General features: G+C 38.7%; 1 long non-coding RNA gene across 1 annotated transcript; it reads left to right on the top strand.

Moving 5' to 3' along the window:
• The first annotated feature begins 1,186 nt into the window (after nt 1-1,186).
• Nucleotides 1,187-20,173, top strand: LOC103883054. The gene is made up of 4 exons (XR_645117.4): nt 1,187-9,014; nt 16,806-17,047; nt 18,466-18,595; nt 19,283-20,173. It is a non-coding gene; the product is annotated as an uncharacterized LOC103883054 (long non-coding RNA).
• The last annotated feature ends 2,934 nt before the right edge of the window (nt 20,174-23,107 follow it).

Here is a 23,107-nt window from a genome sequence, read left to right as displayed (position 1 = left end):
TAGCATCACTGTACTCCAGCCTGAGTGACAAAGCAAAACCCTCCCTCTATAAAATAATTTTTTAATAAAATTTTAATCTTGGTATAATAAACAAGAAGATATATAAAGAACTAATAATATAGGAATAACAAAATGGATTAGTCATGCTCATCTTCACCCATCCTCTAACTTGTCCTTCAAGGGCATGTGACACTTTGTTCACCATGGCCTTGAGAAACTCACTGGCGAGAAGACTGCTAGCATCTCTGAAAAGCACTTACTTGGTTCTTTCCTAATGCCAGGACACTGGTAGGAGACACTGCAGTGAAATGGGCTCTTTTATTTCCTTGGGGATGGCATGATCCTGAGATGGCAGAGGCTCAGGAGCCCTGATGAAATGCCCAACAGAAAATGGTAATAGCTACCACAACAAAAAGAAAAGCCAGGGTGAACATTGCAGTGATTGACTTAAGTGGGCTTTTTGGCAGAGGATAATTAACCATGAGGTCCATAGCATCAAAATAAATGAAAAGATTACCAAAGAGCTTCTTGATTCTCTAACTAAGTCTCCAGGCTGGTGAATAGAAACCTAACAATCACATATCTCACAGATACAGAGCTCCTTAACTGAGGAAGAATCTGCTGGCACTTGAGGAGGGCTTTGCAGCAACACAAGCTTTTAATGTGAATCTTCTCCCTAAACTTCAAAGAGAATCTGTGGCACTGGGGACTCTTAGTCACTTGCTGAAGCTAACATTGAATCTTGGTCACCCTGAGCACCACCAGTGTTATACCTGTCAGAGAGGGTCATGTGTAAATCTGCTGATAAAATATCAATTCTGAACCAAGAGCATTTCATTGTAGTCTGAGTAGAATCTCACAATTAGAGATTATTTCCCCTTTTCTTGAGTATGCCATTGCAGGCTGATGAGCTGACAGAATTCCCTGCCTGGCTGCTTAGTTTGGGGACCAATGAAGTGGTGAATCTTAAGCCAGTCAGACCCAGGGCTTCAGACTTCTTTTTTTTTTTTTTTTTTTTTTTTTTTTCTTGTTGGAGTCTCCCTCTGTCACCCAGGCATGATCTTGGATCACTGCAACCTCTGCCTCCCAGGTTTACCTGATTCTCCTGCCTCAGCCTCCCAAGTAGCTGGGATTACAGGTGTGCACCACCATGCCCAGCTAATTTTTGTACTTCTAATAGAGACGGGGTTTCACCACGTTGGCCGGGCTGGTTCTCAAACTCCTGACCTCATGATCTGTCCACCTCAGCCTCCCAAAGTGCTGGGATTACAGGTATGAGCCACTCTATCCAGCCTGGGTACAGGGTACAAAGTACCCTATGAATGTTACAGCTGCCAGTGTAGACCAATGCATGTGTGTCATGTTGGCAACCTGAGTGCCACAAGTGCCATTACCTTCAAAGATGCGATTTTGCAAAGTGGTGTGAAACTCTTTAAAACTTCCAAACAAAGTAAAACCAAACCCCAATTTGGTTTGCATGGGAGTTCCACTACAGGAAAATTTGAAGAGTATTGAAACTATGAAAGTATAATTAGTATTCCATGAAAGATGGAGTTAAGTCTTAGTCTGTAGAATATCTGGAGTGTTACTGCAATTTGTGCAGTAGTAGGATGATTCTCTCTTGCATAGGTCTGTCTTGTATATGACATTCCTGGCCCTTGTCCACAAAATCCAGTAGCACATATAATCATTGCAATAACAAGAAATGTACCCACAAATTTCAAAAATGTCCTTTCAGGTGACACCACCCACATTGAGGACAAGCGTGTGGAGTGAGTGCTATAACAGCAAGACAGGACAGCTGGAAGCTCCTGGTGGTCTCTGTCTCTACCAAAATAGTAAATCTCAAGGACTACTGTCTTCCTCCAAACCTGAAAATTGCAAAGGGGAAGATTCTTTAGAACATAAGCTATATGATGGCAAGAACCTTTGTTTTGTTTATTTATGTGTTTCAGGTCTAAAATAGAACCTGGCACTCAGGCATTCAATATCTATTTGTGAAACAAATGAATAGACAATTCCATTTAAGCATTCAGTTTAGTCTGTGCATAAGACTTGTGGGTCTTAGAGAATTTAAATTAGTGGTTACACGTTAGCTTCCTCAGTTGGTTGCTCTACTTGAAAATACTGTTTTAGCTGTGCTGTTCTTCTTGAAGCAAATACATGTAGACCTTAGCAGCTCATATATAACTTTTAATCTAAGAAAACATGTTTTTCTCTACATATATTTTCAAAAGCAGAAAGGACCAGAAGCAGCTTCCTACAATCTGGAAGACAGCATAGTGCACCTTTACTATATTGCCTCAGAATCATACAAAATCTCTAGCTCTGTGCCAAAATTAATCCAAAAAAATTCATTATGTCCTCCCACAGTTCATTGTGGTGGCTCTCTATATGGATGACATTATGATGATATGATCTGGAAATCAAGATCCAGATAATTTATCCTAGAAACCACGGAAAGATATCTATATATGACAGAGTGGAAGATAAATCCCATAAAAATATAGGAAAGTGTCAACTCAAGGAATCTTATAGGACCTAATATCAGCATATTCTCTCCAAGAGGAAGGGCAAGTGGCTGTGCAACAAGCCTCCTATCGGGGAAAAAAAAAAAAGGCATAATGCTTATGGGGCTTCTCAGTGTATTGGAGGCGATAACAAAGGATGGCACAGTCCGAAATGAGAGGTCCACGACCAAGATTCTAAGCATACTATGCAAAGTGATCATAGCTACCCTTGTCTCCCTAATTCCTGTGTCTTGTCACCATTCCATAAGCCATCTGAATGTCCTTTTATCACAATATGTTCTACTTACATTAGCCAGAGTTGATTTCTTACATTTGCATGCAAGAACCCTCATTTGTATAGTTTCCAAATTGAAGAACAGAAAAAATTACAGTTACAATAAATTCACAATCATAAAGAAGTATTTATATAATAGTAAGTAAAAATAGCAAGATACAAAATGTTATGCACATAAATGAGTACAATAAATACAAAAACTGCACAGAAAACATTGGAAGGAAATATATCAAAATGTTGAGTGGTTTCCTCTGATAATGGGAAAATAGATGGTTTTTCTTTTTCTTTCTATGTCTATTTATTTCCAATTTTCTATAATGAATACCTAATTCATTTATAGTAGAAAATGCTTATCTTGTAAAAATCAGGTTAGCAGGAAGATAATAAAACCTGCAAAGACTCCATATATTAGACATTGTTAATGTTTTTGCGTGCTAAGCTAGACTAAAATCCCTTCTAATAAAAAAAAAAAAAAGTTGTTAGGATAAATGAACCAGTACAGAAGAGTTCTTTGAGCTCATTAAAAGTCACATGTAGCATTCCTCCCAGGAGCTGCATTTATTACTCTCCCTGCCCAGCTGATGGAAATCACCAAACAGCTCTATGAAAAAGGAAGTATAAAAGGTACCTTCAAATGAGAGACCAGAGCCTAGAAACTTGCTGTATTAGTTTCCTATTGATGCTTAACAAATTACCACAAACTCAATTCTTAAAATAATACTCACTTATTATCTTACAGTTCTGAAGATCAGAAGTCTACATGGGATGTCAACAGGGTTATGCTTCTTCTGGAGGCTTTAGGGGAAAATTCGTTTCTTTGCTTTTTCCAGCTTCTAGAGGCTGTCTGCATTACTGAGTTCATGGCTCTTCCTCACATGACTCAGACCTCTCTTTCCATCACTACATTTTCTTATGTGACTCTAACTCTACAGCCTCCCTCTTCAAAGGACCCTTGTGATTACAGTGGGCCAATCTAGGCAATCCAGGATAACTCACCATCTCAAGAGCTTTTACTTAATCATATCTGCAAAGTCCCTTTTGCCATATAGGGTAACACATCCATAGGTTTCAGGAATTAGAATGTGGGTATCTTGGGGGGAAGAGTGCGTTATTCTGTCTACTACACTTTGCTTTTCAAAACCATAGTGATCAAATGAAAGACTCATTGCCTTCCTAGTATAGAGGAGGAATATGAATCAGTTCTTTCAGGGCAGTTCCCCCACTGCAGGTCCCCGGCCTGGCTGGTCCCAGCAGGTGAGGGACTGATAAAGGAGTTGAGGTGATCCCCCCAACCTTCAAACAGGGCTTTATGACACTGCATTTCAAAAAGAGATTTATTGATGATTTTTTTTAAGTTTGAAGACCACTGTGCTCCTTGAAAATGCTCGGGCAGACTGATAAATTCTTGATTTTTTTCTTTATCGTGACTTCTTTTTTATTAGACTAGCCTTTTTCCTTCATAATATCTGCCAGACTGGAGAATATTCCACATTTACGTGGTAACTCCTCCCAACAAATGATTTTATATCTGCCCAAGACAGAAGCAAAGTATAAGACATGAGTCATAATGCAATTATAAGGCATCTTGGGAAAGGAAATAAAAGAAGAAAATGAAAGCTGAACTTTATTCTGGGATGGCTTTTGCTTAATATCAGCAACAGTATATCAAAACAACTCAAGAATCCCCTTTTCACACAATTTTTTTTAACCATATATTGCCAGTTTGGTGGAGTTGAGTAGAAATTTTGTATGTTGTGTGTATTTTATGTTATAATAGGCTATTGTTTCAAGAAGTACATTGGCATATGATATCATGATTACAAAATGTTTCACCTACATTATTTAATGTATACATTATTTAATGCATTTAATAGAATAAACGTTCACTTTTAACAATATCTTTGTCTCTATTAACATTTCAGCTTAGCATCAAAGTGATATGATGGTAATTGTTTAACAACTGGCTCCTTCTTCCACATGCCCCTCCCCCTCAGAAAAAGCCCTGATTGAAGATTTCCATATGTAAATATCCCTGCCATCCTTGATTGCAAGCTACCAATGCATCGCTCAAATGGGAGTCAGGATGTGCACAATCAGCTCTTGCAAGTAAATTGGAGTGAGCTCCAGAATATCACTCCACTTTAGCTTTCAAGCTTCCCGTTAGTGCAGCCCGATCCCTAGAAGGCTTAACTAGCAGAAAAACATTACCCTTGGAAGAAACATCACAGTGATACTATGAAGCCCAAACCAGTTTTCACAGGAGTTATGTGACGTAGTGGATACAGTGTTCTGCCAAGTTGCTCTCAGATCTTGTTTGCTGTTTCTGTGTGCCTCATCTGGCTTCAGTGTGCCTTAACTTCCAACAAATGGCAATTGTTACTGCGCTATGGAAGCAGCCCTCTAGCCTCTGAACCCGCTGGCTCCGCCCTCACGTGGTACTCAGCCAATGACTGATGGGGGACGGGACCAAGCAAGCCCAGTTGCCTCTCTCAGGTGCTTCCCTGCGGGGTTAGAATCCTGAGACTTAGCTTGGAATCACACCCTTGGTTCCCTCACTCTTTTCTATTTGTCCAAAGAGTGTTTCTCTAGCAAATCACTCACATATGAATCCTCATCTCAAGGTCTGCTTCTGATGCTAAACTATTAAATCGACAGAAATGTGAGGAGTTCTTACTCATGTTTTCTAAAGCTCGGGCTCCAGGGTGTTCCCAAGATAGTAGAGCGCTGTTTGATCATCCTGCCACTTTCTCATGACTCCCAAGTGGCACTTCAAAAGATGCACAGTGAGAAAGGTATGCCATAATATGGGGGAATTCTACTTATATCATAAGTTAACTAGATCTTTTCTGGCTAAGAAAAAAGGATCTCTCTGCTCTCTGTGGAAAAGATTCCATTTGTCTTTGGAAACACATCCTGTAACTAAGTGGAAAGACCCGCTGTGCTTGTAAAGATGATGCCAACGGCGCAATCTGTAACAAGAAATGTCTACATAACAAAGCAAAGGAAAGACACAGGTATTGATGCCTGGAGACTCTGGTTTCACACACACACAAAAATGAAGAACCCAGAGGAATATTTGTGCTTCCAGACTAAAACATAAAAATCCTACTACCGGAAAATTTTTAAAAAGTTCTTCACAACCAGGGATGAGCATTCTTTCACTGTGTAAAGCACACACCTGTTGGTATCCTTACTTGACTGACTGAAGAAATGTGGGTGAAATAATGCCCTTTTAGAAATAAAGGCCATTTTAGATTCTCATCTGTCAGGCTTTCATTGTCCTCTGGAAGAGGAAAGGTTAAATTCTCATACAGCTTCTAAAGAGCAGATAAATGCAGTCCAAAAATAAAGCAATTGCTTCCAGGCAAGGATAAAAATATGAATAAATTGGAAATATTGCAGAAGTTTGTAATTTGTGTTTGCACGTGAATTATTACCACAATTATTGAAAAAAAGCAATCCAAACATAAATTCTGAAGCCTTGCATTTTCAGATACCTTGCAGATTACCATCTAAAGATAGAGCATAAGGGGTTAAATCTTGAGACATTCTTTTTTATTTTACTGATGTAAAATCACTCCACCTAATTATAAAGCTTTCCCATTTGAGGAAAAGAATGATTTCAAAGGAAAGATCTTTAAAGTGCCACAGATTGGAAATAGATTAGCAAGTTAAGGAACATAAATTGATAGAAAAATTTTAATATCATGCTAACTTTGTACATAATGGTGATGAGGAAAAGAATTGCAAAAGCGTGCCAGGGTTTTACAATTAATTACAGACTTTATTTACATAAGATATTACATACGGAAGCAAAGATATGACAAAGAGATTGTTATGAACTAGTGTGTATGTGTGTTCAAACTTGTTGCTCACAGAAAGACAAGTCCAGGAATGAATAAAACACATCACACACATATTAGGGTTGCACATAGCTTCTTTACTGTCAGGAAAATGCAGCTTTACTGGATTCAGTGCCTTTAAGTAAGAAGTAGGTTTCTACTGCTGGTAAAGAAATATAAGTGAGAGATAGAAAAAGAGAAAGAGTAGTCATACAAGACCATTCAGTTTCAGAGGCAATAAGCCAATATCTGAAATAAAATAGATTTGTTTCTCTCATGTAAAACCTTGAAGGATCCTTACGAATGTTTCTTCCATCCCCATTGTTCCTTTGTCACCTTCCCCGCAGAAGTGTATTGGTGGCAATTTAATTACAATTATTCTTTTCTTCCCATTCATTCCACTGGTGTTGCCCTAGACCTTCAACTTTCAAGTCCTAAAGTTGTTTAAGTTAAAATCTTTTCTCATATTTTTCACAGTTCTCACTTGTGGCCATGTGGATAAGCGATAAGTAGTAGGGGGAGAGGTCATGAGGGAGGGGGCTAGGGAAGAACTAGAAGCCAAATAACAAAGTCTAGTTGGAAATTGCCCCATAGAGACGTAATCTTTGACAGGTGACTAAGTGCATAGCATCTCCTAACCCTATCACCCTTTGTGCTGCATAACAGCACCAGATTGTAGCACCGAGGTTCCATCCAATGCTAGACAGACAGGAGATGTGTGCAGAAAACAATAAACCATACTCTTGGTTTTGAACTGTGGGCGACAAGTTGCTGACAGGCTGTAGCCTGACACAAGGCTGGAAAGGGACACAGCAAGGAAACCAATAATGAGATGCCATCTGCATCCACAAATGGGCACCTAGTAAAGAGACATGAAGAAAAGGTCACTGGGCAGGAATGCATGACTGACAGAGCACAAGAAGGTAAAAGTTGTCCACCCTGAGAAACATCTGTTCATGTCCAGCAGCAGCCATGAGCCTGGGAAAGTGGAGACTCCCTGCACAGCCGGGACCCTGAGGAGCTGCTGCAGAGAAGCAGGGTGCAGTATTCTCCAAGTCAGCAATGACAAGCCAACAGCTGCCCAGAGGACACACCCTGACACATGCAGGTCTTAGGAGTCCTGTTTAAGGACTCATCACTGCTCCTGGGTGTTATTTAATCTTACTGAGGGCAGCAATTGTGATAATCCTTCAGATTAAAAAATAAACTGTAGCCAATGCTTCGGAACAGGGCTGTGAAGAATTGAGTAACATGGGTGCACTCAGTATGTCCAAGAAAGCTCAGTAGACTGCAGATTTTCAAGACCCTGAATAAAAGCTACAGGAAACTCACTGATAAGAAATACTGAAATGACTCATGGGTCTGTTTGAGGTTAGTCCAACTTAGATTATGAAAGAAAGAGCACCTGAGATCTGAGGCCCTTCTCGAGGGCAAATATCTGAGAAATAGATCTGAATAGAAGTGTACACCATCCTTTAACACCCAAAAATCAGTTGGGGTTCAGACCAGATAAGCGTGTGTCTTCTACTCCATGTCACATTGTCTATCATGCTCTTCTGCTTGGTTAAGTCAGTCACTTTGTATCTACCAGGAAGTACCACGTCAAACAGGTCACCCAACCTTCTCTCTGTGTGTGGATTCTTGACAGACATCAAAGCCAAGATGATTGTAAACAGCCTGACAGCTCTATTAAGACAAAGGAGATGATTCTTCAGTGGTTCAAAGAATTCAAAACAACTCAGTTTGTTAAATATATATTTCAGACGACATTCCAGAAAAAAAAAATTTTAAACACATAACGAGCCTATTAGATATTAGTGTATATGGAATGTAAGCTGTGTTTTTAAAGGCCTTTACAAATTATCTTTCTTCTAATGTGCTCTGAGCCAATTCCATGAAGTTGGTCTGTTATATATAATTCTTTCAAATACCACTACCTTTTAATAAAGGCTTCTATTGAAGACCTGCATGGCTTGTTAAAAACCGTCATGATAAAAATATCATCCAGTAGTCTTTGAAATTTTCTAAAGTAAAAGAGCAACTGGAACGTAACGCAGGTTTAAGTTTAGCTGGATTCCAATCCAATTAGCTTTATAAATTAAGTGCTCTTTGTATTGCAGCACTAGGGGAGGCTGTTTAATTAGTCAGTTTTTTTGTTTCCAGTCTTATTTCAGAACTTCACATTCTGAGTTACAGAGTTTTAATTGAGTGGATGAACATTCATCTAGAAAAGTGTTTGTGCTCAAACTTCTGTCAGAACACCGTGGTAACATTAAGGTTCTCAGGTGTAACATTCTATCTCCAGAATTGTATAGTGTTTATGGCAGAAATCACAAACAAGCTGCCTACAGTATGCCAGGCCTCCAGGTAACTTTTCTTTTCTTTAATTTTCTTTTGTTTCCTGCTCTATTTGTTTTATTTTTTCTTCCTTCCTTTCTTTGCCAGGACAATTTTTTTTTTAAATTAGTGTCAAACCAAGAAAATTCAAAGATCTCATGTATGTTCTTGAAAGCTGGAAGCAGTAGAGCTGAGTAGCAGCTGCCCCTTTTGAATGGGCTAAATGCTGTCCTGTTCTTCCCTGTCCTTCCTAAGCCTGTGCTGTTTACTTACTCTAACTACCTGGCTCTTGTGGGCAAGGGTTCACATTTGCCACCACTTTTGCAGTGCTTGTCTGACCTTAAGGCCATATCTTTTTAAAACTTTCCACTTCTTTGCAATAGAGACTCTACAGCCAGGTTCTGCAATAACTTTCTTCCTTTTTCTCATCAAGCACTCGGGGAATAAAATCAGTTCACCAAATATTAGGATACAGAGGCAAGTAAGATCACCATCAACAAATGCTTCAGTGCCAATAGATATTAAAATGGCCAAACATTGCCTGTGATTTGGCCTAAAAATGTAAGGGTAGAAGTTATCATCAAAAGGAAGAGGGGAAAGGAGGAACATTCAGGAAAGAAGGGAAAACTGAGCGAATAAGAAGGAGATAGGAGAGGCATAAATGAGGAGGGAAAGATTGTCACTCTGATAGAGGAACCCCTACAGTGCCAGCCACAACCCTCTCAGGATCCCAGTGGTTCCAGTTGTTTACCCAGGATTAAAGCAGATATCCTCGGTAAAAGCAGAAAAACAGATATTGAATAGGAGGAAGAGAGAGTTGGGATATTACCTACTAGGTAATAACTTCATGTAATCACTTAGAACATGAGGAGGAATGTCCCATGTGTTCCACACAAATCTATTAAGGAAAAGAAGTTCTCCTGAAATGTGTTCATTTCTCTCAAGGTTTTGCTGCTTTGGGTGCTCGAGCCCACCTAAAAGTCAGTAATAGACATTAGTCTCATCATCTTCTAAGCCAACCATTCTAGTGACAGAAAAAAGCTAGTTTCATTATTTTAGCTTATTCCCAATATTTAATAATAGGAGACATTTTGAGGCCACTAACAGGGTTACTTGTCAGGAACTCCTTTTACATAAGGCTAAAAACAAGCCAGGAGTGACATTTGAAATTGATCATCCTTTTAGCCATTCTGTCAGGCTTCCGAAAATTAATGAGTGGGTTGCAGAAGGGAAGTGGCTTACCAGAACATCGCACGAATTTGCTGATCTTGACTGCTGAAATTCTGCTTACCTAATGCAAAGCTAAACACTTCACTTCTCTACAGTGCTTACATCCCCCCCAAATCTTCTCCTGGGGTTCCTCTATTCAACGTTGTTGTCTCCTCAGGCAAGTAAGAGCAAAATACAAAAGAAAGCAGCAGAAGCTACCATCCTTGACTGACAGAATGACACAACAGATAATTTTCAGGCTTAAACTACAAAATCACTGTGCTTACATACAACTCAAGATTCAGGATGCAAGATAACATTTATTCAACATTATTAGTGCAAGGGATATGGCGTTCAGGGATACTCGAAATACAGTACAAAACTTACATGGACAGGGAACTACCTTGGTCAGGAAGGTGGTTCCATGGCAGTTTAGCTTTTGTGTCTTGTATGAATGATCTCTGCCATTTTTCCAAATATGAGAAACTTAATGGCAGGATCTGTGGAAAAGATATAATATTCACTGTCCCTAAATGCTATAATTTTCTGAGTTAAAGGAAGAATATAAAGAAAGTCAAAAAGTGGCTGGGTGCGGTGGCTCACGCCTGTAATCCTAGCACTTTGGGAGGCCGAGGAGGGTGGATCACAAGATCAGGAGACCGAGACCACCCTGGCTAACAAGATGAAACCCCATCTCTACTAAAAATAAAAAAATAAAAAAAAATTAGCTGGGCATGGTGGTGCGTACCTGTAGTCCCGGCTACTCGGGAGGCTGAGGCAGGAGAATGGCATGAACGTGGGAGGTGAAGCTTGCAGTGAGCTGAGATTGTGCCACTGCCCTCCAGCCTGGGCAACAGAGAGAGATTCCATCTCAAAAAAAAAAAAAAAAAAAAGAAAGTCAAAAGTTTTAGAAAAACAAGTGATAGCCACTAGTAAGCTATTCTCCAAGTTATGACAATTAAATAATAAACATCCTGTACATGTTTCAGACTTCCTTTCCCCTAAAAATCCTATGCTCTGGCTAAGCAGCTTTAGCTACAAGACTGTCTCAGACAACACTGCTGCCTGGTGGGCCTTTGAGGAAACTATCAGACCCCACATTTATAAAGTCTTTTTCTTCCTTCTTGAGTCAGTTATAAAGAAGCTTTAGGCATATGGAGCAATTCCATATATTTTCTCTTTCAATACTCATTTAATTTTTAAAATATTTTTTCTTATAAATTCCCTCTTTCCCCCTTTCCCTCTGTTCTAAATTCTTCCCAAACTCATAAAAAAAAAAAACTTCACTTACTTTCTCTTTTTCTTTATACCCTTTCTCTCTACTTCTAAAAGAACAACAACAAAAAAAAAAAACAAAAAAGAAAAACTTGCTAAGAAGGCAGCAACTGTCTACACCTCAATAGAAGCATTTTTGTCAACTTCTAAAACACTTAACAGTGTCCCAAAGTTATCTTCTGAATATATTTACTAAAGCCATCTTCTACACTTTCTTTCCTTTACACCATTAATATTGTAGTTAAAATCATGACATTTGGAGTTAAACTCCTTGGCTCAAATTACAGGTCTATCATACCTATGTAAACTTGAGAAGTTACTTAAACCTTCTTGGGCCTCAGTTTTCTCCTCTGTAAAATAGTGGTACTTACCTTACAGGAATATTGCAAAAAGTAAATGAATTAGTACTTGTAAAGAACTTAAGACAGTGCTTAGCATATATAAAGCTATAATATTAATATTTTATTGTATTTTCCATATTGCAATATTATCATCTAATGCTATTTTTAAAATGTTAAATATTTGTACTTAGCCCATACTTTGGGTTAAATAAATTTTATGACTTGGCCTAAAGCTATAACCGCTACATAAAACATTGTTTCAAACAAAAAATATGTCTAGACTTTTTTAAATGCTCTTGAATTTGTAGAAGGCATCTTAGTTAAAAATTAATAAACTGTATGTTCACATTAACTTCACAGAGGCTAAGGAACCATTGTGTAGGAGAGTGAACAGGATCTGGCTGTAGATGAGATGAGAAAATAATAATTTCCTGAAATATTTTATTTGGGTTGTTTTTAGCATTAGAAACATTGAGAAGTGGGGAATGAAAAAGAGGACACATTCCAAGTGATGAAAATAGCATGTGCAAAATCTTGGAAGAATGAGCAAGTTAGAAGCCTACAATTGAGACAAAACTCTGCTAAAAGAATTTTTTTTATTTTCTAAAAGACGTCTTGACAATTCACTTTAAAATTCACATTAAAATATGGCTTTTGGTATAAACACTTTTTTCTTACATTCTGGAACACAATACTGCTCTCTTCAAACTCAAATTGTGATCTAGATCCAAAAAGGAAAGTGAAATGTATTGTCAACATTCCTCTCCATTATAGTATTTAAAGTGGATGGAAATTGAACATATTAAAAGAGTCTTGCCCTCTGCTTTTCATAAGGCTCTCTGCTGAGCATGGGCTGCCGCGGGAGATCTGAGCAAGAGGGGTGGGTAGCAATAGGTCGATGCATTCATGACTGCAATCAGAATCAGATGCTTAATTTGCGGACTCATAGCACATAAAAGAAAAATTTCAAGCACTTACTGTAGCTGCTGCTGATTACTGACTATTCATTAAAAAGGTATTTGGTTTGTTCCAATGTAACCCCAATGTTCTTTGTGAAGGAAAAGTCCATCGTGCCATTTTCCTATAAATTATGCAGCCCCCTGTTTATTCTTCAAAAGCCCATGCATTTCTTTTATAAAAAGAAGTGTTTAAAGGTTCCTGCAGCCTAGGGATTGTAGCTAAAATACTGGAATCACACAATTAGAGGGAAGAAAAAGCTAAATTAAGCCTCTGAAAGGGATACTGCCCAAGTTAATGCTTCCCTTGTGCCCCAGTGAAAGTCACTCTGACAAGCAGTGCTAAAATGTGTTCCAGTAATTGCTTCTTTCTTCAGCGTTGCTGAGTAATTGCTTTGCAACTTTGCCCTCCCGGCACACACACATAGAGTTATCATGATGTGATCCCAAAATGATACCTAGACCCAAAGAGCAATGTTTTATAAATGCTGCAGTCAAGAAGAATGGGAAAGATTAACAAGGGAAGTAATTCTGTTTTTAGTGTAGCAGCATCCTAGGCTTTCATCCAGGAAGGAGAGGAATGAACCCAGAATACAATCAGAGCTTGCACCGTGGCTTTATCTGCTCTCTCTAGACAGTAGCCCACACAGCCAAACATAGTCCATCTAGATGCTTTGGCTCTTCAGCCTCTACTCCCATCAGAAGAACTAGAGAACATAAGAAATGTCTTGCTGGATCAGACAAATGTCTTATACCATCAGGCCATGCCTGAGAGGATGTGTTCATTTTCCTCATCAATCTCAAAACAGGGAAGGTTGATTTTGAGACATCTATAGATTGCCTTTCCTTAAGAAAGCTAGGATGCATACAATATTGCTCCTTTATTTTCTAAATCCTTCCTGACTCAATAAGCATTTTTCATCTTGTGCATACCCCCTTGAATTTCAAAAGTTTGTAAGTTTGGCTGCGATAAATGGTGTCTTTTTTGTTTGCCTGAAAACAACACTTTACTGATGGCTGGCTCTATGGTAAGCATACAAAAGATGTTTCAAAAAAAATACATACCAACTTGATTTGGCAGGATTAGAAATATGCAGGGTCTGAATCCTCGATATGAATACATCACCTGATTGACTCAATTTGACTGGGTGCCTCAGGATGCCAACTTGAATGCATTGACTTGGAAGGGGAGGCAAGAATATAACATCTGGGTCTCTTGTTTGGGCAGGGGGTTAAAAATATTGATTTCAAAAGAATAAGACAGGATTTTCAGAGATTTCACTGTCTCAGGGGCATGGTTAGGGCTACTCTTTTCTTTGATGAAGCTGACCAAATTCTTTACCATATGGCATGATTCCTTACCGTCTGGAGAATAAATGAGTTGATCTTGCTTTAGTCCACTCTAACCTCACTTTCTAAGAAAAGCAAGTTGATCCTAATCTTTTCTCTGTTTCCTTTATCCTCTGCAGCCATTGAGCCCTCCACATGTCCACCTGCACATTATTGTTATATCTTATTGAGAATCTCTCTTTGCTTTCTATGACCAATCAAGTAACATTTGAATTCCAAAAAAGGGACTTGGGATAGGTCATTTGTAACTGTGAAGTTTTGGGAGATTGCTTGAAAGAAAAGTCCACCAGGATTCCCCAACTAAATTATTTCTATTCCCAAGCCAAGCCATCTGTTACCAACAGAATGTTGAACTTTATGTATATGAGACCATGTGTTATACGTGGAATTGAAACTTTAGTTCATATGAGATTTGCTCTCTGATTAGACTAATTTTTCTCGGGTTTAAAGTAAAGAAACCTATGTTATAATAGTTCTCACCCTATAAGACTGTCTACAGATCTCTAATATTTGTACTAAGATCTACTACCCTCTAAGTTATACCTTAGTTAAGAGAGAAAGGCTCATATTGCTACAAGGATGCATTGATGATATTGATTTTCCCCCTTCCTGAAATATGCCATCCCATTTAATGGCTAAACAATAAGAGAGCTGCTCTTCTTGGCTCAGAAATATGGCCAACATTTGCCACTAATGTTCCTTTTCCCTCTGCTGCTGTCACAGCTTATCTCTCCTATTTGATGGTGGGTAGACCCACTGCTTTGACTTATTCCGTTACTTATGTGAAAAAGGCTAACCCACCAAGGTCAGTGGTTGGGTATCATCCATCATGTTGCCAATATGTCTGCCATGATTGATGGGGTGATGTACTGCAGGGTCTCTAACTTCTGTTACTGTCACATTTGTGCCTCTCAGCCACACCAAGACTGGAGCTCTCAGGTATTGTACCATCTCATCTCCTATGGCTCTCTGATTAAAATAGCTCAGGAACTGCCCTGCTTTCATAGAGCAGTAAGAGACCAACACTAATGTTCTTGCTGACTCAAAAAGTGTGCTGAAATGTGCATCACCTAGAGTGAGGATCCAAACTGAGTTGTAATCCTTTGCTTGAGTGTAAACATGGATGATTTTAACCTGAATCCATAGCCCTGATAAATAAACACATCCAAACATTACATCCTGGATGACAGGAACAAGCCTGTTAAAGTACCCTTGAATTTTTAGCAAAGTTAGCAATAGATCAGGGTATTTCATAGCTTAAAAAAAAAAATTTTTTTTAAATGAAAAAAGGGTAATCGTCTTGCTTTTGTAGGTAACATGCAATCTCACAGACATGATTAAAATTCTAATCCTAGGTCAATAAACACTATACTCTTGATTTCAAGCTTTTCCTCCCGGCAAACCTGACAACTCCAACACAGATAGAAGCACAGAAGTCGATTATGGGGAAAATGCAACTAGACCATGTATACACTTCCTCTTCATTGTCTTCTCCTTTTAATCAATAGCACACTGAGTCTCCAGCTTCTATTGAATTAGGTTTACAAAGCTTTTTTGTTCTCACCTGTCGCTAAGAAAAATCATTCATGGCATCCTGGATCTGAACTAGCGGAGACTGCATGAATCAAAAAGGTAAAAACGCTCCCTCCCCAGGGAGACTGCCAGCTGTCTCATTGATTCAGTGCTGCTCCTGGCTGATTTGGAGGCTACCCTGGCACCAGTTCCAGAGAGTATAATAAGGTACCACAATGCAAACTGTTACCAGGGAGAAACAGAACATCTGGTCTGGAACAAAAGCAAAGTCCATCGCTAAGAAGCAGCCTGGCCATCAGCATTCAAGCATGAATATGCCAGGTCCTGTCACCTGAAAGAGGCGGTCCCTCGAGCTAAATAAGAAGATAAAATAGAAACCGTAAGGGAAAAGAAACCTGGAGAGAGAAATAATATATTTTCTCATTATTTTTGTCTAAATGTAGAAGGATGTTATTTACTAGTCTTTCTAGGAGCTCTATTTTTTATTTAACACAATCAACAACAATGATAAACATTGAAAATTTAAACAGCAGAGATCGGTTGACTTTTGTCTCTTCATTCTCTAAGTTTGGAGGGGTTTGTCTGTTTTGTAGGCATTTTTTGTTTTATGGAGCTTGGGGGCAGTTTTTCCTCGTTTTTGTTTTCTGTTTTGGTGTGACAGCTAAAAGCTTCCTTTGTTATCCTGCTGTTACAAGCAGAGCTAATGACTGGCCTCTCTTCTGTAGAAATATTTTAATTGCCAAGAACCTATTGATATGGGCAGCCAATCTGAGAACAACAAGAAATGGCATGCATGATGCCTGCCATGTGCCTTCTACCAACCTGTGTCCCTATTCTGGGCGTAGTAGAGTCTATGGCTGTCTAGGCTGCTTTATATATAAGCTCATTGTTGTTTTTGTTGCTGTAAGTACTAAACAACACCTTTGGAAAAAGAGAAGAATTTTACTCCAACTGCTTTAAAATGCAGATTAAAAAATAAAAAGGGCTTACCCTGTTGACAAAGCCCCTGTCAAAGTGAGAGTCATTATACTCTACATAAGGTTTGTATACTTCATTCCTTTCCAAAGCCATCTGCCTGAATTTAATTCACTGATAATTTTATCGGTCTCCCCATGCTTTGCCTGAAACCTCTCCATTGCATTTTTTATTCTTCACAGATGTTAACTCTTTGAATGACAGTTCCAATGCCTTTAGAATTTTGATGAAGATACACAGTCTCTCTCTGAAAGATCTCTCTCATATGCAACCCTTTCTGCTATACCAGCAGTTGTGATCTCTGACAAAAGTTGTGCTTCTCCTGGACAAAGCCAATCTACATGCAAAATTGTATCCACAACGTGGCTAAGGAAGACACCTGCAATGGCACTATCCCAGCCACACAAAATACCTACCATTTAAGGTACCTTTTGAAAACCAGAAATCATAACTCATTTTATCGGGATAATTCTAATCTTTCTTTCTGTCTTATTAGTGCATATAATATTATCTTTAAGAAACTACAGACTATCAAAGAGCACTATGAATCTATTAAAAATTAACTGTTTGAAAAAATTGGTTTTTTACTACTTGCTCTAAATCATGCATTCTGTGTTTTTTATTTTTTAAAGAAACTATTTAAATGCACTTTTAGGTTGTGAGTAAGGTGGTTTATCTCAAGTATATTGTCAAGTCATTTTGAGGATAGTCTCTTGTTAGTTTCCATTTTAATTAAAAAAAAATGTCTTGATACAGCTGATGTCAAATCCTGCTGTTAATTTTTCCCAGTAAGAATTTCTAAGCTTCTGTACTGAGCAAGGTATAGTGTTGAGCAGTGTGAGATGGATAGGACACAAACAAAAGGGAGATTTATTTTACCAAAAACACGGTGCAGACTTCACAGAACAGATCAACTGTCACTTGGGCCCTGAAATCTGGGTAGGATTTGAGGGGTAGATACAACAATAAGAAAATATCCAGGTATTGGGAACTCTAATAATAAAAGCATGGATATAGGAAAACATGCAGCAAGTTCTGAAAACACAAAGGACACCAGTTTGGCTGGATCCGAGGGCATATGAGGGAAGAAAACAGAGACAAAGTTAAAGATGTGGGGTAGAGCCATGATGTGGAAATGGGGAAGTTCCATTGGAAACTTCTGAGCAAGAATAAGACACGACATGTACTGCACTTTTAGAAGATAATTATCACCCTGTGTAGGATGAATTAGGAAGGAAGATATTAAAAAAAGAGACAATTTAAAAGTGTAGAAATATTTTAATTGCCAAGGACCTATTGATATGGGCAGCCAATCTGAGAACAACAAGAAATGGCATGCATGATGCCTGCCATGTGCCTTCTACCAACCTGTGTCCCTATACTGGGCGTAGTAGAGTCTGTGGCTGTCTAGGCTGCTTTATATATAAGCTCATTGTTGTTTTTGTTGCTGTAAGTACTAAACAACACCTCTTTTTCTTTCTTTAAGGAAAGAAAAAGAGGTCCTGGTTTAGGGCAGGTGCATTTGAAATGAAATTCAGGGAATTAGTTTAAACATTCCAACCAAACAGATGGGAAAGATGTACTGAAATCAAAAGAAAGACTCAGGTGGGCTGAGCAAAGCAATCTTACTAAAGTGCTTCACAGCTTTGCCTCTTTCTAACTTAACTCTTAGTCTCCCAGGTGTCACCACCATTTCCCAAAGGAACCTAAGCCAGACTTTATTTGATACGTCTTCTTCATATTGATGTTTTGTTTTGTTTTGGTTTTGACTATTCATTTATCACTAGCATTGTTTCCAGAGCAATTCCAGAACATAAAATGACACTTATTTTGTGTTTATAGACTCAGAGTTTTCACTGGAAGTCATCATTCTGAGAACCTGACACAGGCACAAATTAAAAACCAGAAAACAAGGTGTTGACTCCGTGGTGGTCCAGATCTGAGGGGCAGCACAGGAGGGAATGGTGGGAAAGTAAGTGTAATGCTTTAGTTAAAATAATGTAGATACGGCCAGGCGCGGTGGCTCACGCCTGTAATCCCAGCACTTTAGGAGGCTGAGGCAGGCGGATCACAAGGTCAGGAGATCGAGATGATCCTGGCTAACACGGTGAAACCCCGTCTCTACTAAAAATACAAAAAAATTAGCCAGGCATGATGGCGGGTGCCTGTAGTCCCAGCTACTCGGGAGGCTGAGGCAGGAGAATGGCCTGAACCCGGGAGGCAGAGATTGTAGTGAACTGAGATGGTGCCACTGCACTCCAGCCTGGGAGACAGAGCGAGACTCCATCTCAAAAATAATAATAATAATAATGTGGATACTACCTGTAGATTAGGATGTCAAAAATTTAAGAATAAAAATGTATTGCTTAAAATTGGAGATTATAATAATTATTATTGGCCCTATGAGGGGCAATGTGATACATACATGAACCAAATATCCAAATCTTCTAAAAATATGATTTCTGTTAACTTTCACTAGCTTAGAGGGACTATTTGTGGTACCAATCCAGATTCCAAGACTAGAAAAATGCCATTTAGAGCAAAACGTATAAACACTTCCCGAAGAGCAACTTAGGGGAGAATTTGGTTTAATGTGTTATTGTAGAGACTAACTAGATTTTTCACCAAAACCTCTTTCCCTTTTCTTCCTGGTATACAGATAGACCACATTTCTCAGCATCCCTGTGGTTAGGTGGGGCTTGATAACTGACTTCTGTCCAGCTGAATGTGATCTAAGGTGATGTTCTCCACTTACCAGCCTTAAGAATTTCCAGCTTGATTCTCCACACTCGCTTCTTTTGTCTTCTTATAAAGTGAAACAACAGAGAACTCCAAGTCCTCCAGGAAAGGTGGAGCCACTAGAAGGAAGGACTGTTGGAGGCTGATGCACCATCCACTCACACCAGAATTGATGAGAACTAGAGCACTTTCATAGACTGTTACATTCAGTCAATGAGAGTTAAGAGTAGTTTGTTACAGCAATTACCCTACCCTAAATGATACGCATTTGATGTTTTAGAGTCACACAGACTCAAATCTATGTCTCAGATCTGCCATATAATCAGCCCTGAGAAGATGGGCAAGTTACCATCTTGGAGCCTCAGTTTCCCTATAAGTAAAATAGTGAAAGTAGAGGTTCTTTGTACATTAAACAAAGCAGAATGTATGTAAATTTTTGGAACAGTGTCAGCAATAGAAAACATCTGAGAGAAGATAGCTATTATTATCTTTGGTAGAGAAGACACTATTTGTATGGTGTTTATAGCCAGCATAGAAATGGAATTGGAGGATGATATGAGAAGGTAGCTGTAGCAGAAATACTCCTTTCTAGCATTCCCTAGAGAAGGAAACTGCAATTTTATCTTCATCTATTATCAAATAATTACTTCTGTTTACAAGAACAGCTCATTACTATCAAAGAATGATGGAGAAATCTAAGATTTAGGGTTGGGATTCAAATTTTATTTCTGGGATATCTACTTCTGGCCATGACAGAATGACTGGTATAGAAATCATACTCCTATTGTAAACTATAAAACTGGACAAAATATGCGAATCAATTGTTGTTAGACATTGGGCAACAAACTGTACAGGGCTGTGACCCTTGACAGAAGAGAAACACGTGAGGTGAACTTCATTTTTACCTCAAATTTCTGTCTAAGGCACTTTCTGAACTGAAATACAGGAAGTAGCAGTCTCATTAGGTAGAGGAGACAGAGCTTGGAGTTTAGGGCTGGTGAGAAGGCTGGAATTTACAGAGAAAGGAACTTGGTACATGGGAGACGCAAAAAGTGGGGTGTCCCAAAGTCTGCGCAGATATGCTGCTCAGGACCACGCTCTGGGCTCCATATGGGCTAGGTAATACTCATGAAGGCTAACAAAAACACAGCTGCTGGAAAGTCTCTCCCAAACGAAGACACAAGAGGTTATAAAGCTGGGAGACTTCAGAGTCCCAGCCTGTCATTGTGGAGAGAAGAGACTTCACCTAGTAACCTGGGCATCTAGTTAAGGCCCCACAAAGGCCATACCTTAGAAATAAAGAAACATCCCCTAGAGGAAAGGACATGACCTAGGACTGGGGAAAAACTGAAGTAGACCTTCTATAACAAAATCTAAAACCTCAGGTTTCTCAACCTCAACATTATTGAAATATTGGATTAGATAACTGGTGCTATCCTGTGGATTGTAAGATCTTTAGTAACATTCCTGGCCTCTGACTTCTATATGTCATCATTATCCTCAAGTGCTAACAACCAGAAATGTCTCTATACATGATCAAATGTTTCCTCGGCTGAGGGAAGCAAAATAATCTGTGGTCAAAACCACCACTGTCCAAGTCTAAGTGATTCATCATGAATTAACTGTCAGCCAGAAAAAAAAAAAAGAAAAAAAAAAAACCTCAAAATTCTTTAAAGAAAACATCATAATCTATAAATCATGTAACATCCACATTGTTCAGTATATATAAAAAAGTACTGCACATGGCTGGGCGCGGTGGCTCACGCCTGTAATCCCAGCACTTTGGGAGGCTGAGGTGGGCAGATCACCCGGTCAGGAGATAGAGACCATCCTGGCAAACACAGTGAAACCCCATCTCTATTAAAAATACAAAAAAAAAAAAAAAAATTAGCCGGGCGTGGTGGCGGGCGCCTGTAGTCCCAGATACTCGGGAGGCTGAGGCAGGAGAATGGCGTGAACCTGGGAGGCGGAGCTTGCAGTGAGCCAAGATCGCGTCACTGCGCTCCAGCCTGGGTGACAGAGCGAGACTCCGTCTCAAAAAAAAAAAAAAAAAAAAAAGAAAAGAAAAAAGTACTGCACAGACAAATAAGCAAGAAAATATGAGTTACAATGAAAAGGAAAAAATAGTCAATAGAAGCAGTAGCCCAGGATGATGCAAAAGTTGGAATTATCAGAAAACTCAAAAAAGCCATTATAAACATGTTTGAATGTTTTCTTTAACGATATATAGCGTGGGTGAATAGATAGAGGATATCAGTAGAGACATAAAAACTTTAAAAAAGAACCAAGTGAAGATTCAAAAACTGAAAAATAAAATGTATGCAATAAAAAGCTCATTGGATGGGCTTAAGAGCACATTGGACAATAAAGGGATCAGTGAGCTTGAAGTTGTATCAGTAGAAATCACCCAAACTGAAAAAGATAAAAACTATATTTAAAAAATGAACAGCATCTCAGTATCTTGTGGGAAAATAGAAGATTATATATATATAACTAGATTCTCACAAAAACGGGGGAGTGAGAGGTTAGGACATAAAAATGTTTGAAAAATGTTTGAAAAAATAATGGTTGAAAATTCCCTAAATATGGTGAAAACCCACAGAATAAAGAAACTGAGCAGCAAACTCAAAACGATACAAATGCAAAGAAGACTATACTTACACATGTGATAGTAAAACAGTTAAATTCTGAAAACAAAGAAACATTTTATGTTTCCCAAAGGAGTAAAAATAATTATACACAGGGGAACAATAATAGGAATGTCTCTGACTTCACGTCAGAAACATTGAAGACCAGAAGACTATGAAACAGCATGTTTAACGTGCTAAAAGAGATTTCTACTTCAAGCCAAGATGGAATAACATTTAAAAAAGGAAAAAAATAAGCAAAACATATGAAACAATGGTTTTCAAGACACTGGACATCAGTCAACAAAGGATAGTGATCCTCAAGAGACAGGAAATAAATAAGGTGAGTCTTATTTATGACTGCCTCAGCTTCCTGGCTTGAGAACTTCAAGGTCACTGTCCAAAGAGGGAGACAGCAGGAGGACCTCACTTTCTGAATGGAAGAGATGAAGCTCAGAATCCAGAAAAACAAGGCAACTTGAGTTTTTAGGACAGAGTTCTGGAAAGGAGAGATGGGCACAAAAACAGAAGGCTGGAGATATTCAAAGCATTTCCATCAACTATTCAGCAGATTCGTGTTAGGAAACTACCCGAGGCCAAGGAATGAGAAGACACAGCATCCAATGGTCACGAAGGACAATGATTTGTGCCTGTTATAACCAGCCAGACTGGAGAACCACATTATTCATGGGACATTGAGTTGAGTACTCAGTGGGACATATTGCCTTAGAAATGGCAAATAATTATCCCTAGACCAAATGATGCTCTGGTTACACCTAACAAATTTTTAAAAAACAATACCTAAAAGATTCAAACTATTTTCAAGTAACTTAACTGCATCTCAGAACAAAGCACAAAAATATTTACAGGAATATATAAATATCCAGCACTCAACAAGATATAATTCACATTTGGCATCTAATCAAAATTTGCCAGGTATTCAAAGGAGCCAGAATATACAATCCCTAATGAAGGGGTAATTCAATCAACTGAAATCAACCAAGAACTGAGACCAATGTTAGAACTAACTGACATGGACAAAAAGATACTTATTATTACTATATTTCTTATGTTCAAAATGTTAAGTAGAGACAGGAAATATGAAAAAGAGAGGAAGA

This window comes from Papio anubis, chromosome 4 (genome assembly GCF_008728515.1).
Source record: "Papio anubis isolate 15944 chromosome 4, Panubis1.0, whole genome shotgun sequence".
Classification (NCBI taxonomy): Eukaryota; Metazoa; Chordata; class Mammalia; order Primates; family Cercopithecidae; genus Papio; species Papio anubis.
Note: the sequence above shows the minus strand (reverse complement) of the source record. Positions and strands in the feature narration are given on the sequence as shown.